Source organism: Pinus tabuliformis, chromosome 2_1, assembly GCF_031772625.1.
Source record: "Pinus tabuliformis cultivar Carrire ecotype Pingquan chromosome 2_1, CPIR1, whole genome shotgun sequence".
In the NCBI taxonomy this organism is placed as follows: Eukaryota; Viridiplantae; Streptophyta; class Pinopsida; order Pinales; family Pinaceae; genus Pinus; species Pinus tabuliformis.
The window spans coordinates 405,661,087-405,677,215 of record NC_142299.1 but is presented as its reverse complement, the minus strand read 5'-3'; the positions used below and the strand labels follow the sequence as shown (position 1 = coordinate 405,677,215).

Genomic DNA, 16,129 nt, shown 5'->3' with positions numbered 1-16,129 from the left:
TTCTCTGGACCGAGATCGTCATTTCGAATCCTTCTAATAAACATTTCATGGGTATATACAATGCTACAGTGTCATTGGGAAATGGCCGGCCTTGCTGAAAAAAAATGCAGGGTTACTGGGGATTGGAGACATCTAGGGTTACCGGAATGACGAGAGTGACAATTAACAATGTAAATGCCATTATCCATGGCAGCCCACGGCCTGACAACTATGTGTCGTGGCTATTCACATTTGTCTAGCAGCTAGTAGGGTAGTTATTAAGTTAGGTTATGATTGGTTTAATAATGAATAATGGACTTGCTACTTTTTTTTCATATGTTAATTGAATTATTATTGAGTAAGAAGTAGTCGTTTAAAAAGTGTAAAAGACTAAATTATAAAAGTTGTATTAATTGTGATATTAAATTTAAGTTTAGTGTATTTGTGTTATGTTAGTAATTGTTAAATTAAATCTAAGTTATTTAGAGTATTTTTGTGAAATTAATAATAATAAATATTTGTAAATTATTAAAAAAAGATATTGATGCTAGATTGTAACCTGTATTAGAACAAAGTAGAAACACTTGAACTAAGATAACTTATGAGGTTTCCAAACTTTTGTTTTTGGGATGACATTTTTTATCAATTAACAAATTTTGAGAAATTACATATGAATTCTCTATCACTGCTACTTTGTAGAGCCATTGACGGTAATCTTCACTCCCTTGTTCACTGTAAAATAAAGTGGGGTTGCATGCCTGGTCAAAACATAGTATTTAATCTGGGTAGAATTAAAAAGCAACAGGGTTTGAATATGATACCCCGAGCTTTACCCGCATAAACAAGTATTGGGCAAGATAATATATCTCACTGGCTAGTGTTAGATTTGATCACCAAATCGGATACATGTAAACTCTCTAAACTTTTATTTAAGATTCAATTTGTTTCCCATCCATTTCTTGGGTCACAGAAAAACCCTTTCAAGTATAACAATTCTCATCAATTTTTGATGCACTGCACAGATACAAGTATAATTCATCAAATCAACAAAAATTCAAATCAAGCAGTTCACTTTCCAAACTTTTCCCTCAAGAGACTAGGACATAACCCATCTAACATAAAATTGGATTTGTCATAGTATGCGAGCCCAGTATAACAATCAGATATTGAAATTTTCAAAATGCCAACTCAATTTGAGAACATATACAGGAGGTGCAAAACAGTGTGTCCAATGAAATGAAAAATAAAGCTCCTTAAATTTCGAAGTATATTAAGTATGACCATCAATGGAGAAATTATAAAACTGAAAAAGAGATTGTATTAATAATGGAAAAGATCAACATATATTAAAACTTAAAAATAAAGTTTCTGGACCATAAGGTAACAATGCAATAAATCAGCTCCATTTTTTTACAGTCTCGCAGTGTGAATTAAGAACTCTATGGGAAAGATTTTCGTACATAAAATTGATTCTTTTTGGATAAAATTTTAGAAATTTGAATACTTTGAGAGAATCCTCTGAAAGTTCTAAAACAAACAGACTCACTTTGCTTTTGTGATTAAAAATATACTTAGGTTAGAAATCGTAAGGAACCTATCATCGTCTAATATGTAAATAATCAATTAAATGTTTACATTTCTAGAGATTTCATCTGTTTCTGTCCATGATAAATCTAGAATTAATATAAATTTATGTTAATTACAAAACCATATAATTACTTGAATTAAATAATTACGGTCTTTGATAAGAATGAAAAAACAAATTAACAACAAACCCATACTATCTTAAGCTCCATTTACTTCGCCCAACCTTCAAATGTTAAGTATCACAGTCATCATATCATATTTTAGTACGCTGAGAACAAATTAAATGTTTGTAGCATACACTGTAAAATACTTTCCGCGTTCAGAAAGGTAAAGTAACAAAAAAAATTCTTATACCATTATGTAAAGTTAAGGAGAAAAATCAGCCAACATGGACACTTTCACAAAGAGATTTTGTGATCAGACACTTTGACACGAAAACTTTAACGGAAACAAATGATGATAGTGATTCCACATAACACATAGGCATAGTTTTATTCGACGTTTTTGATTTTTTATGTTTTTGATTTTTTAATTTAGTGATAAATTTTGTGTGAGATTGTATTTTTTGGTAATTAAAAAGTGTTTTTGAATATATAAATAAATATAGTGTTTTAATAAATCTTTGGACACTCAAATGGTAGATTATATAGCTTAAATTTCTGGTGTTAAAAGATATGTTCATTAGATTTTAGACAAAATCTACCAAAATATTAAAAATCATGTACGCCGTTGACCTGTAGCTTGCACAGTTCTCTCTGCTCACTTAGGCTTACTTAGATTTGTAACTGTGTCAACATAAAACTGTTTTATATCCCGCATTTTGCTAAACCCTATAACAAGGTAGAGCTTTGGCTCAGAGGTCAACTTTGTTAATCCATTGGCCAAATACAATGTGAAACAACTTCCCCTTAGACGTTATATTTAACAGATGCAGATTTCCAAAAAAAATATAGCCAATCTTCGTTTGTTGCGTATTTAAAAAAGTCTGTTAGTTAAAATCACCACTTGGTCACTTATATAGTAAAAATCACACCTTGGTAACTTATATAAAGATTCATACAACCTTGCATTTCCACAACTTTAAGCACGTAATGTGATGAAATCTAGATGGAATACAACTTACCAAGCCGGCATTAAAACTATTATTAGCTATCTTTATCGACTAAAAGTTTCTTTGAAATATCTTGAATTGGCCCCACTTCACTTTTGCAAAACAAAAATCACAGTAAACTAGCTTGCTTTCTGCATACAGTCCCCACTACTGGAATCAGGACATGAGAATTCATACTCCAAGACAAAACATTCAAAACCCAAAATTTACCCTGAAAGGCTAAAAGAAAAAACCAACATGGGATTACTTGGTTAAGCCTCTGAACTCTTGGTTTAAATTTAAGACTACTTCTTGGGCATACTTTATTGAGTTCTCAATTTAAATTCTGAGTTGCAGTCCAGGCCAGGAGCAAACCCACCAGGAACTGCATGTAAATGAGGGAGCCAAAAATAATTACACTATATGGACAGATTGTAGAACCATTATCCACTTCTTCTATTAAAAATAAAGAAACTATGATAGCATGAAGTTTTTATGACATTCCAGGTCCATATTCTCCGTGGCAGTGTGTCCCTCTGAAGCTTATAGTACATACATGTTCATTTTCGTGTTGATCAAGGAGCGTGTTCTGAATTATAACCATAGGAGGCCAAACAATTTCCTGATTGTTTACTAGATCCTGCAAGCCCTTTCACTTGCAAACATTTCCTCGGAAATTACACATGCAGCTCCTCCTCCTTAACTCTTCTTCCAGCGCTTCTGCAATTTTTTGGTGCACCTTTACCATCTTTGTTCTCATAGTTTTGGCATGGGCTAAAATAGGCTGCATACCCCTATACCAATCGATTTCCCCAACACCGCCTCTACATGTTGGGCAATGCCACTGCCTCTCCCGATCATTCACTTCTTCAAGACTCAACCTATTCAAGGATTCAAAAATTACTTGACCATTTATTTTCTTCCGAGTCTCATGGCTAGCATCGCTCCCTTCAGAATTGTTGAATATGTAATTTCAACGCAGTCGTACCTCACCCAAACCGCTCAGCAAAACCGCCTTTCATTTCGGACAGCTTTTGAGTGAAAGTTGTTTCCGTATATTTGAGCCCAATGCAATAAAAGTTGGGCACGTGTTTCTCCACATACGTGAGCCTACGCAACATTTCGGAGGCTAAAGTTCTGCAGCAAAATGCCTCCCGATATCTCTGTCCGCCGTTCGATTGTCTCCAGCACTCTCGTGCGTTGATTGTGTAAAGCTGCATACAAATCAACATTGAAAGCTTAGTGTGGAGTAAAATCAAGTATCGTTGACCATACCTTTTATTAATGAATTGTCATATGCGTAGGTAGATATTTATGTTTTTTTTCTTACGGCACGTAAAATGTAATTATAATTGTGTGTGTTTGTTTTTACATATGTTTACCTTTTATTAATGAATTGTCATATGCGTAGGTAGATATTTATGTTTTTTCTTACGGCACGTAAAATGTAATTATAATTATGTGTGTTTGTTTTTACATATGTTTTTAGTTTTTAGGGTAATTTTCATATAACGAGTCGAATGAAAAAGAGCTCGTGTGCTGTAATGTTTTTTATGTGTTGGCCATTGTAAAACGAAGGAGCAGCGAAAAAAAACCATGTATTAATGCACAACAGTGCATAAAGAAAAATGGTGGAGTGCATGTATTTTCCAGGGAGTTGAACTCTGTTGATTTTTGCAAGAGGAAATGCATAGCAGTGCGGGGAGTGAAGAAGACATATAATGTTTTGATCTTCATATGTAAATTTGTTTTACAGCAGTAATGTAAAAAAGGGTTTTATAGCAGTAAACCCAGCTCAGTAAATTCTCAGGTGAAAACAGAGTTTTGGTTGAATGTTGTTTTTGGTAAATCCCTCTCAGTAAAAGAGGATGAATATGTATGAGGCAATATATTTTTGAATAGAAATCTTCTCCAGCAGAGTGAAGGCTCAGTCAAGAAAATACTCAGGTATTTCACAAAGTTTTTTTATGTGTTGCTGAAGAAGCAGTCAGTGGTTTTAAAATACACAGTCAAGAAATTGAAGCATAACTAAGGATGCAAGGAATGGCCAGAACAAGCACTGGTATGGGTATGTTTAATACCCAGCTCCCACAGTTTAATGGGAAGAACTATGACTACTGGTCAATAACTATGAGAGCCCTGTTTGCCTCTCAAGATTTATGGGAAATAGTTGAAGATGGTTTTGAAGAACCAGCAGATGAAACTGAGTTTAATAGATTAACTCCAGCAGAGAGAGATCTGTTGAAGAGCAATAGGAAGAAGGATTCAAAAGCCCGTATGTTGTTGTATCTAGCAATAGACCAGAGTGTGTTTCTAAGGTTAGCAGCAGCTAAGACAGCAAATGAAGCATGGCAAACCCTCAAGACAGCCTATCAAGGCATGGAGAGAGTGAAGACAGCAAAACTACAATTGCTGAGAAAATATTTTGAGAATATGAGCATGAAAGAGTCAGATAATATTGACTCATTATTCACACATGTGATTGGTTTGGTCACACAGATGAGGACTCATGGAGAAACCATTGAAGAAAGGAGGATTGTGGAGAAAATATTGAGGGTCTTACCCTCAAAGTTTGATGCGATTGTCACCACCATAGAGGAGACAAAGGATCTCTCGAACTTTTCAGTTGATGAGCTTCATGCATCACTGATAACACATGAGCAGAGGTTGAGTAGAAATGAAAACTCATTTCTAGAGCAAGCCTTCAAGACCCAGATGTCCTTTGGAAGAGGAAGAGGTCAAGGCAGAGGAAACAAGAGAGGAAGAGGTAGAAGCCAAAACAGAGGTGGAAGGAACAGCCCAGCAAATGCTCAAGGAAGAGGCAGTAATCCAAATTAGAACCAAGGCCAAGGCAGCAACCAACAAAGAGGACAACATCATGCTCAAGGACAAAGGTATGAAAAATCCAATGTCCAATGCTATTATTGTAAAAAATATGGGCATTATGCCAGTGAATGTAGGAAGAAGGAGCATGATATAAATAATAGACCAAATGCAAATGTCACTAGAGAAAACATCAGCCAAAATAATGTGTTGTTAGCTTGTAACATGGCTGAAACAAACAGTGAGGACATATGGTTTCTAGACTCAGGTTGCAGCAACCATATTACAGGAAACATAGCCTTCTTTTCTGCCCTAGATAAAAATGTGAAATCAGAAGTCACACTAGGAATTGATAGCAAAATTTCTGTTATGGGAAAAGGAGAGGTAAAAATATTTACAAAGCAGGGAGAAAGGAAAACCATAGCAGATGTCTACTATGTCTCCGAAATGAGATGTAACCTCTTGAGTATTTGACAGCTTGTCCATAAGGGGTACAATGTTTTCTTTAAAAATGATGTATGCACCATCATGGATATAGCACCCAGCAAAAGATGCATTGCTGAAGCAAAAATGACAAGGAACAGGATGTTCCCTCTGAGGATCAGGACAGATTTGAAAAACAAAGGAGAAATTGCAGCAGTTACCCAAGAGGCTTTCCAAAGCGTGCCAAAGGATGAAAATTGGTTGTGGCACTTGAGATTTGGACATCTCAATTTTGGAGGTCTAAACTTGTTAAGCAGAAAAGGAATGGTAAGAGGATTACCATTGATAGAGAAACTGGACAGCCTATGTGAAGGCTGCATATTGGGGAAACAACATAGAGAAAGTTTTCCATCAGGGAAGAGCATAAGGGCAAAGGCACCCTTAGAGATCATCCACTCAGATTTATGTGGACCGATGCAAGCTCCATCATTAGCAGGCAACCAATATTTCCTAACATTCATTGATGACTTTACAAGAAAAAGTTGGGTATATTTCCTTAAAAACAAAAGTGAAGTGTTTGAGAAATTCCAAAATTTCAAGGCATTTGTGGAAAACCAAAACGGGCTGCACATTAAAGTTTTGAGAACTGATAGAGGAGGTGAGTATATCTCCAATGAATTTCTAAGATTTTGTAGAGAAAATGGAATTCATAAACAGTTTACAACAAGGTACACCCCACAGCAAAATGGAGTTGTTGAAAGGAAGAACAGGACCATCATGGATATGGCGAGGAGCATGTTGAAGGCAAAGCATTTGCCAAATGATTATTGGGCTGAAGCTGTAAATTGTGCAGTGTATATTTTGAATAGGTGTCCTACAAAAGCAGTGTTGAACAAAGTGCCGGAAGAAGCATGGAGTGGGAGAAAGCAAGGTGTCACCCACATTAGAGTTTTTGGATGTGTGGCCTATGCACACATACCAGATCAGCTAAGGAGGAAGTTGGACAACAAAGGGGAGAAATGCATCTTCATTGGATACAGTGAGGAATCCAAAGCTTACAGGTTGTATATCCCATCTACCAAGAAGTTTTTTTTCAGCGGAGATTTTCAATTCATTGAAGAGGAAACTTGGGATGGAAGCATAGAGAAGAGAGTTAATGTTAAAAACTATTTGTCTCATGATGAAGATGATGAGGAGGTGGCTGAAATGCATCCCCAAACAGCAGCGCCAACACAAGGACAGCAAGGGACACCATTGAGGATAAATGAAAGTGCTTCTCCAAGCACATCACAAGGAGGAAATTCAAGTGCATCTTCAAGCACTTGCACACCAAATGAACGAGGTAAGAAGTTCAGAAATCTAAGTGACATTTATGATGAAGGAATGAATTCCTTATTTGCCTTGTATTGTCATGTTGATGATCCTATTCATTTCGAAGATGCAATTAAAGATAGGAAATGGATAGAAGCTATGGATAAGGAGATGAATGCCATAGAGAGAAACAAAACATGGGATTTGGTTGAGCTACCAAACGGTAAAGAAGTCATTGGAGTGAAATGGGTTTACAAGACCAAAAGCAATGCTGAAGGCAAGATAGAAAGGCACAAGGCAAGGCTGGTTGTCAAGGGGTACAAGCAGCAGTATGGGAGAGATTATGAGGAGACTTTCGCACCGGTTGCAAGAATGGAAACCGTGAGAGCAGTGCTGTCTATAGCAGCTCAAAACAAGTGGAAAGTCTACCAAATGGACATGAAGTCAGCATTCCTAAATGGAGTGTTAATGGAAGAGGTTTACATTGAACAACCTCTCGGCTATGAGAAGAAAGGTGAAGAGCACAAAGTGTGCAAATTGAAGAAATCTCTTTATGGGCTGAAGCAAGCGCCAAGAGCATGGTACAACAGGATAGATTCTTATCTATTGGATAATGAATTTGACAAGTGTGAAGGAGAACCCACCATCTACATCAAAGAAAAAGATGGTAAAATTTTAATTGTTGTCTTATATGTTGATGATATTATTTTCACAGGTAATGATGATCAACTCATTGAGAATTTTAAATCAGTCATGAAAGAGGAATTTGAAATGACTGACATGGGTTTCTTGAGATACTTCTTAGGCATAGAAGTAGATCAAAATGAAAAAGGAATTTTTATCTCACAAGCTAGATATGTAAATCAAGTGTTAGGCAGATTTAACATGCAAGAATGCAAGGCAGCGATCACTCCCACAGTAATGGGATTAAAACTCAGCAGAGAGGACACCAGCAAGGATTTTGATCCTAGTTTGTACAAAAGTATTGTTGGCAGCCTTATGTATTTAAGAGCAACTAGGCCTGACATTATGTATGCTGTTAGTTTAATTTCCAGATTTATGGAGAGACCAAAGGAGGCACATTGGCAGGCAGCAAAAAGAATTTTAAGGTATGTCAAAGGTACCAAAATGTTTGGAATTTTATATAATGTCTCAGAACATTCAGATTTGGTTGGATACACTGAGAGTGATTGGGCTGAAAGTGTAGATGATCGGAAAAGCACTTCCGGTTATGTTTTTCATATGGGTTCAGGAGCCTTTTCATGGGCTTCTAAGAAGCAGTCCATTGTAGCATTATCTACAGCAGAGGCTGAATATGTGGCAGCTACAGCAGTAGCATGTCAAGCAGTGTGGATGAGAAGAATGTTGAGGAGCTTAGGCCGAGAGCAGGCAAAAGTGACAGTGATTTTTTGTGACAATAGCTCAGCCATTGCATTGTCAAAGAATACAGTGTTTCATAAGAGAACGAAACACATTGACACAAGGTTTCACTACATCAGAGAATTGGTGAACAATGGAGAAATTGTCCTAGAACATTGCAGGACTCAGGAACAGGTTGCAGACATTTTGACAAAGCCTTTGGATCAGAAAAGCTTTGAATTTTTGAGGAAGTATCTCGGTATGACTGAATGCCCAGCAGTTGAAATTAAAGGGGAGTGTTGAATATGTAATTTCAACGTAGTCGTACCTCACCCAAACCACTCAGCAAAACTGCCTTTCATTTCGGACCGCTTTTGAGTGAAAGTTGTTTCCGTATATTTGAGCCCGATGCAATAAAATTTGGGCACGTGTTCCTCCACATACGTCAGCCTACGCAACATTTCGGAGGCTAAAGTTCTGCAGCAAAATGCCTCCCGATATCTTTGTCCGCCGTTCGATTGTCTCCAACACTCTCGTCCGTTGATTGTGTAAAGCTGCATACAAACCAACATTAAAGGCTTAGCGTGGAGTAAAATCAAGTCTCGTTGACCATACCTTTTATTAATGAATTGTCATATGCGTAGGTAGATATTTATGTTTTTTCTTACGGCACGTAAAATGTAATTATAATTATGTGTGTTTGTTTTTACATATGTTTTTAGTTTTTAGGGTAATTTTCATATAACGAGTCGAATGAAAAAGAGCTCGTGTGCTGTAATGTTTTTCATGTGTTGGCCATTGTAAAACGAAGGAGCAACGACAAAAAACTATGTATTAATGCACAAAAGTGCATAAAGAAAAATGGTGGAGCGCATGTATTTTCCAGGGAGTTGAACTCTGTTGATTTTTGCAAGAGGAAATGCACAGCAGTGCGGGGAGTGAAGAAGACATATAATGTTTTGAGCTTCATATGTAAATTTGTTTTACAGCAGTAATGTAAAAAGGGTTTTACAGCAGTAAACCCAGCTCAGTAAATTCTCAGGTGAAAACAGAGTTTTGGTTGAATGTTGTTTTTGGTAAATCCCTCTCAGTAAAAGAGGATGAATATGTATGAGGCAATATATTTTTGAATAGAAATCTTTTATGGTGGTGTGATACTCTGTTCTTCAGTCAATTTTTTTTAAGCTTCCCTGTGCACAAAAGATCCTGGAGTAAAGGAAACAGAGCATTGCCTCTGTGTGTTTGAATTTTTGTTTTTGGGATTTTATCAGAAAAATCCCCAACAGTGGTATCAGAGTAGGTTTAGGCTCTTTGAAGGTGACAAAGAAGCTGAAAGGAGGAGTCTTTTGTTGCAGCAATAAATCTTCTCCAGCAGAGTGAAGGCTCAGTCAAGAAAATACACAGGTATTTCACAAAGTTTTTTTATGTGTTGCTGAAGAAGCAGTCAGTTGTTTTAAAATACACAGTCAAGAAATTGAAGCATAACTAAGGATGCAAGGAATGGCCAGCACAAGCACTGGTATGGGTATGTTTAATACCCAGCTCCCACAGTTTAATGGGAAGAACTATGACTACTGGTCAATAAGTATGAGAGCCCTGTTTGCCTCTCAAGATTTATGGGAAATAGTTGAAGATGGTTTTGAAGAACCAGCAGATGAAACTGAGTTTAATAGATTAACTCCAGCAGAGAGAGATCTGCTGAAGAGTAATAGGAAGAAGGATTGAAAAGCTTGTATGTTGTTGTATCTAGCAGTAGACCAGAGTGTGTTTCCAAGGTTAGAAGCAGCTAAGACAGCAAATGAAGCATGGAAAACCCTCAAGACATCCTATCAAGGCATGGAGAGAGTGAAGACAACAAAACTACAATTGCTGAGAAACGATTTTGAGAATCTGAGCATGAAGGAGTCAGATAATATTGACTCATTCTTCACACATGTGATTGGTTTGGTCACACAGATGAGGACTCATGGAGAAACCATTGAAGAAAGGAGGATTGTGGAGAAAATATTGAGGGTCTTACCCTCAAAGTTTGATGCGATTGTCACCACCATAGAGGAGATAAAGGATCTCTCGAACTTTTCAGTTGATGAGCTTCATGCATCACTGATAACACATGAGCAGAGGTTGAGTAGAAATGAAAACTCATCTCTAGAGCAAGCCTTCAAGACGCATATGTCCTTTGGAAGAGGAAGAGGTCAAGGCAGAGGAAACAAGAGAGGAAGAGGTAGAAGCCAAAACAGAGGTGGAAGGAACAGCCCAGCAAATGCTCAAGGAAGAGGCAGTAATCCAAATCAGAACCAAGGCCTAGGCAGCAACCAACAAAGAGGACAACATCATGCTCAAGGACAAAGGTATGAAAAATCCAATGTCCAATGCTATTATTGTAAAAAATATGGGCATTATGCCAGTGAATGTAGGAAGAAGGAGCATGATATAAATAATAGACCAAATGCAAATGTCACTAGAGAAAACATCAGCCAAAATAATGTGTTGTTAGCTTGTAACATGGCTGAAACAAACAGTGAGGACATATGGTTTTTAGACTCAGGTTGCAGCAACCATATGACAGGAAACATAGCCTTCTTTTCTGCCCTAGATAAAAATGTGAAATCAGAAGTCACACTAGGAACTGATAGCAAAATTTCTGTTATGGGAAAAGGAGAGGTAAAAATATTTACAAAGCAGGGAGAAAGGAAAACCATAGCATATGTCTACTATGTCCCCGGAATGAGATGTAACCTCTTGAGTATTGGACAGCTTGTCCATAAGGGGTACAATGTTTTCTTTAAAAATGATGTATGCACCATCATGGATATAGCACCCAGCAAAAGATGCATTGCTGAAGTAAAAATGACAAGGAACAGGATGTTCCCTCTGAGGATCAGGACAGATTTGAAAAACAAAGGAGAAATTGCAGCAGTTACCCAAGAGGCTTTCCAAAGCGTGCCAAAGGATGAAAATTGGTTGTGGCACTTGAGATTTGGACATCTCAATTTTGGAGGTCTAAACTTGTTAAGTAGAAAAGGAATGGTAAGAGGATTACCATTGATAGAGAAATCTGACAGCCTATGTGAAGGTTGCATATTGGGGAAACAACATAGAGAAAGTTTTCCATCAGGGAAGAGCATAAGGGCAAAGGCACCCTTAGAGATCATCCACTCAGATTTATGTGGACCAATGCAAGCTCCATCATTAGCAGGCAGCCAATATTTCCTAACATTCATTGATGACTTTACAAGAAAAAGTTGGGTATATTTCCTTAAAAACAAAAGTGAAGTGTTTGAGAAATTCCAAAATTTCAAGGCATTTGTGGAAAACCAAAGCGGGCTACACATTAAAGTTTTGAGAATTGATAGAGGAGGTGAGTATATCTCCAATGAATTTCTAAGATTTTGTAGAGAAAATGGAATTCATAAACAGTTTACAGCAAGGTACACCCCACAGCAAAATGGAGTTGCTGAAAGGAAGAACAGGACCATGATGGATATGGCGAGGAGCATGTTGAAGGCAAAGCATTTGCCAAATGATTATTGGGCTGAAGCTGTAAATTGTGCAGTGTATATTTTGAACAGGTGTCCTACAAAAGCAGTGTTGAACAAAGTGCCGGAAGAAGCATGGAGTGGGAGAAAGCAAGGTGTCACCCACATGAGAGCTTTTGGATGTGTGGCCTATGCACACATACCAGATCAGCTAAGGAGGAAGTTGGACAGCAAAGGGGAGAAATGCATCTTCATTGGATACAGTGAGGAATCCAAAGCTTACAGGTTGTATATCCCATCTACCAAGAAGTTTTTTGTCAGCAGAGATGTTCAATTCATTGAAGAGGAAGCTTGGGATGGAAGCATAGAGAAGACAGTTAATGTTAAAAACTATTTGTCTCATGATGAAGATGATGAGGAGGTGGCTGAAATGCATCCCCAAACAGCAGCTCCAACACAAGGACAGCAAGGGACACCATTGAGGATACATGAAAGTGCTTCTCCAAGCACATCACAAGGAGGAAATTCAAGTGCCTCTTCAAGCACTTGCACACCAATTGAACGAGGTAAGAAGTTCAGAAATCTAAGTGACATTTATGATGAAGGAATGAATTCCTTATCTGCCTTGTATTGTCATGTTGATGATCCTATTCATCTCGAAGATGCAATTAAAGATAGGAAATGGATAGAAGCTATGGATGAGGAGATGAATGCCATAGAGAGAAACAAAACATGGGATTTGGTTGAGCTACCAAACGGTAAAGAAGTCATTGGAGTGAAATGGGTTTACAAGACCAAAAGCAATGCTGAAGGCAAGATAGAAAGGCACAAGGCAAGGCTGGTTGTCAAGGGGTACAAGCAGCAGTATGGGAGAGATTATGAGGAGACTTTCGCACCAGTTGCAAGAATGGAAACCGTGAGAGCAGTGCTGTCTATAGCAGCTCAAAACAAGTGGAAAGTCTACCAAATGGACGTGAAGTCAGCATTCCTAAATGGAGTGTTAATGGAATAGGTTTACATTGAACAACCTCTCGGCTATGAGAAGAAAGGTGAAGAGCACAAAGTGTGCAAATTGAAGAAATCTCTTTATGGGCTGAAGCAAGCGCCAAGAGCATGGTACAGCAGGATAGATTCTTATCTATTGGATAATGAATTTGACAAGTGTGAAGGAGAACCCACCGTCTACATCAAAGAAAAAGATGGTAAAATTTTAATTGTTGTCTTATATGTTGATGATGTTATTTTCACAGGTAATGATGATCAGCTCATTGAGAATTTTAAATCAGTCGTGAAAGAGGAATTTGAAATGACTGACATGGGTTTCTTGAGATACTTCTTAGGCATAGAAGTAGATCAAACTGAAAAAGGAATTTTTATCTCACAAGCTAGATATGTAAATCAAGTGTTAGGCAGATTTAACATGCAAGAATGCAAGGCAGCGATCACTCCCACAGTAATGGGATTAAAACTCAGCAGAGAGGACACCAGCAAGGTTTTTGATCCTAGTTTGTACAAAAGTATTGTTGGCAGCCTTATGTATTTAACAGCAACTAGGCCTGACATTATGTATGTTGTTAGTTTAATTTCCAGATTTATGGAGAGACCAAAGGAGGCACATAGGCAGGCAGCAAAAAGAATTTTAAGGTATGTCAAAGGTACCAAAATGTTTGGAATTTTATATAATGTCTCAGAACATTCAGATTTGGTTGGATACACTGATAGTGATTGGGCTAGAAGTGTATATGATCGGAAAAGCACTTCCGGTTATGTTTTTCATATGGGTTCAGGAGCCATTTCATGGGCTTCTAAGAAGCAGTCCATTGTAGCATTATCTACAGCAGAGGCTGAATATGTGGCAGCTACAGCAGCAGCATGTCAAGCAGTGTGGATGAGAAGAATGTTGAGGAGATTAGGCCGAGAGCAGGCAAAAGTGATAGTGATTTTTTGTAACAATAGCTCAGCCATTGCATTGTCAAAGAATACAGTGTTTCATAAGAGAACGAAACACATTGACACAAGGTTTCACTACATCAGAGAATTGGTGACCAATGGAGAAATTTTCCTAGAACATTGCAGGACTCAGGAACAGGTTGCAGACATTTTGACAAAGCCTTTGGATCAGAAAAGCTTTGAATTTTTGAGGAAGTGTCTCGGTATGACTGAATGCCCAGCAGTTGAAATTAAAGGGGAGTGTTGAATATGTAATTTCAACGCAGTCGTACCTCACCCAAACCACTCAGCAAAACCGCCTTTCATTTCGGACCGCTTTTGAGTGAAAGTTGTTTCCGTATATTTGAGCCCGATGCAATAAAAGTTGGGCACGTGTTCCTCCACATACGTCAGCCTACGCAACATTTCGGAGGCTAAATTTCTGCAGCAAAATGCCTCCCGATATCTCTGTCTGCCGTTCGATTGTCTCCAGCACTCTCGTTCGTTGATTGTGTAAAGCTGCATACAAACCAACATTAAAGGCTTAGCGTGGAGTAAAATCAAGTCTCGTTGACCATACCTTTTATTAATGAATTTTATGTTTTTTTTTCTTACGACACGTAAAATGTAATTATAATTATGTGTGTTTGTTTTATATGTTTTCAGTTTTTAGGGTAATTTTCATATAACGAGTCGAATGAAAAAGAGCTCATGTGCTGTAATGTTTTTCATGTGTTGGCCATTGTAAAACGAAGGAGCAGCGAAAAAAAACTATGTATTAATGCACATTGCATAAAGAAAATGACGGAGCGCATGTATTTTCCAGGGAGTTGAACTCTGTTGATTTTTGCAAGAGGAAATGCACAGCAGTGCGGGGAGTGAAGAAGACATATAATGTTTTGATCTTCATATGTAAATTTGTTTTACAGCAGTAATGTAAAAAGGGTTTTACAGCAGTAAACCCAGCTCAGTAAATTCTCAGGTGAAAACAGAGTTTTGGTTGAATGTTGTTTTTGGTAAATCCCTCTCAGTAAAAGAGGATGAATATGTATGAGGCAATATATTTTTGAATAGAAATATTTTATGGTGGTGTGATACTCTGTTCTTCAGTCAATTTTTTTTTAAGCTTCCCTGTGCACAAAAGATCCTGGAGTAAAGGAAACAGAGCATTGCCTCTGTGTGTTTGAATTTTTGTTTTTGGGATTTTATCAGAAAAAGCCCCAACAAGAATCGCAGTCATCGAGGTCCATGAAGCACTCATCGCTGTCGAGATTATCAGTATCTGCATTGCCATCACTGGACTGATAGCCAGCTCCACTAGTTTGATGCAACGGGTCCCTTGATTGCTCAAAAGGAAGAAGTTTAGATAACATCTTACTTCACAGTTCAGAACTATTTTCATCAACATTTACATCCCCATGTCCAACAACTTTCCCAGGAGCTGGTGATGCCATCGGAGAATTCAATCTCGTGTAGCTACCGCCATTGTGGCTTCCCCATTGCCAACCATTGGCCAGCGGGGGAGGAAATACAACATCCTGCATGCTCATCTTCCCAACAGCAGACTCTGACCTTTGGGGCTTCCAACTGTTCTTAACTTCATGGCCCTAGCCGCAAGCATTCCTGGCTGTACTGGTCATATTTTCTTGGTTTCCATTCTTCTGTTGTGGTGTCCCTTACTCATTCCATCCTCGTTTCTTATAAACTTGAGCTTGACCACCACTAGGGTTTTCCAAGCGGTCAGGTTTCTCACCTTCCCCATTGTGAGATCCTCTCCCCTTCCAAGCTTTGATTCCCGGCTTGTCGGGGGCATAAGCACCACCATTTGGTCGGTTTGCTGCAGCTGTTGGAGGGGCCTGGCTCTTGCCCTTGCGAGAGAAGGAAACTTCCCAGCCTTCCTCACTTTGCCGAGAAGATGAATCACCTCTCCACATTCTTATTGCAGCTTACCTCACAGAAACCCCAGCCACCAAAAACTGCAAGTCCTGGAAATGAAAGAGCAAATTCTACGTTCTCTCCGGCACACACATGCGCAAAGTTTTAAATAAGACGACATGCCCTGCAAACAAAGGGGCATGTAACTTTATCATTAATTATTAAAAAAACTAAAACTATACGCAACTCACCAAGGGGCATGTAAGTTTATCAC

The 16,129-nt window shown here is 38.1% G+C and overlaps 1 pseudogene; it reads right to left on the bottom strand.

The window, feature by feature from the left end:
* Positions 1–3,308: 3,308 nt before the first annotated feature.
* LOC149200607 (protein SUPPRESSOR OF GENE SILENCING 3-like) lies at positions 3,309–15,914 on the bottom strand (annotated as a pseudogene).
* Between the last annotated feature and the right edge of the window lie 215 nt (positions 15,915–16,129).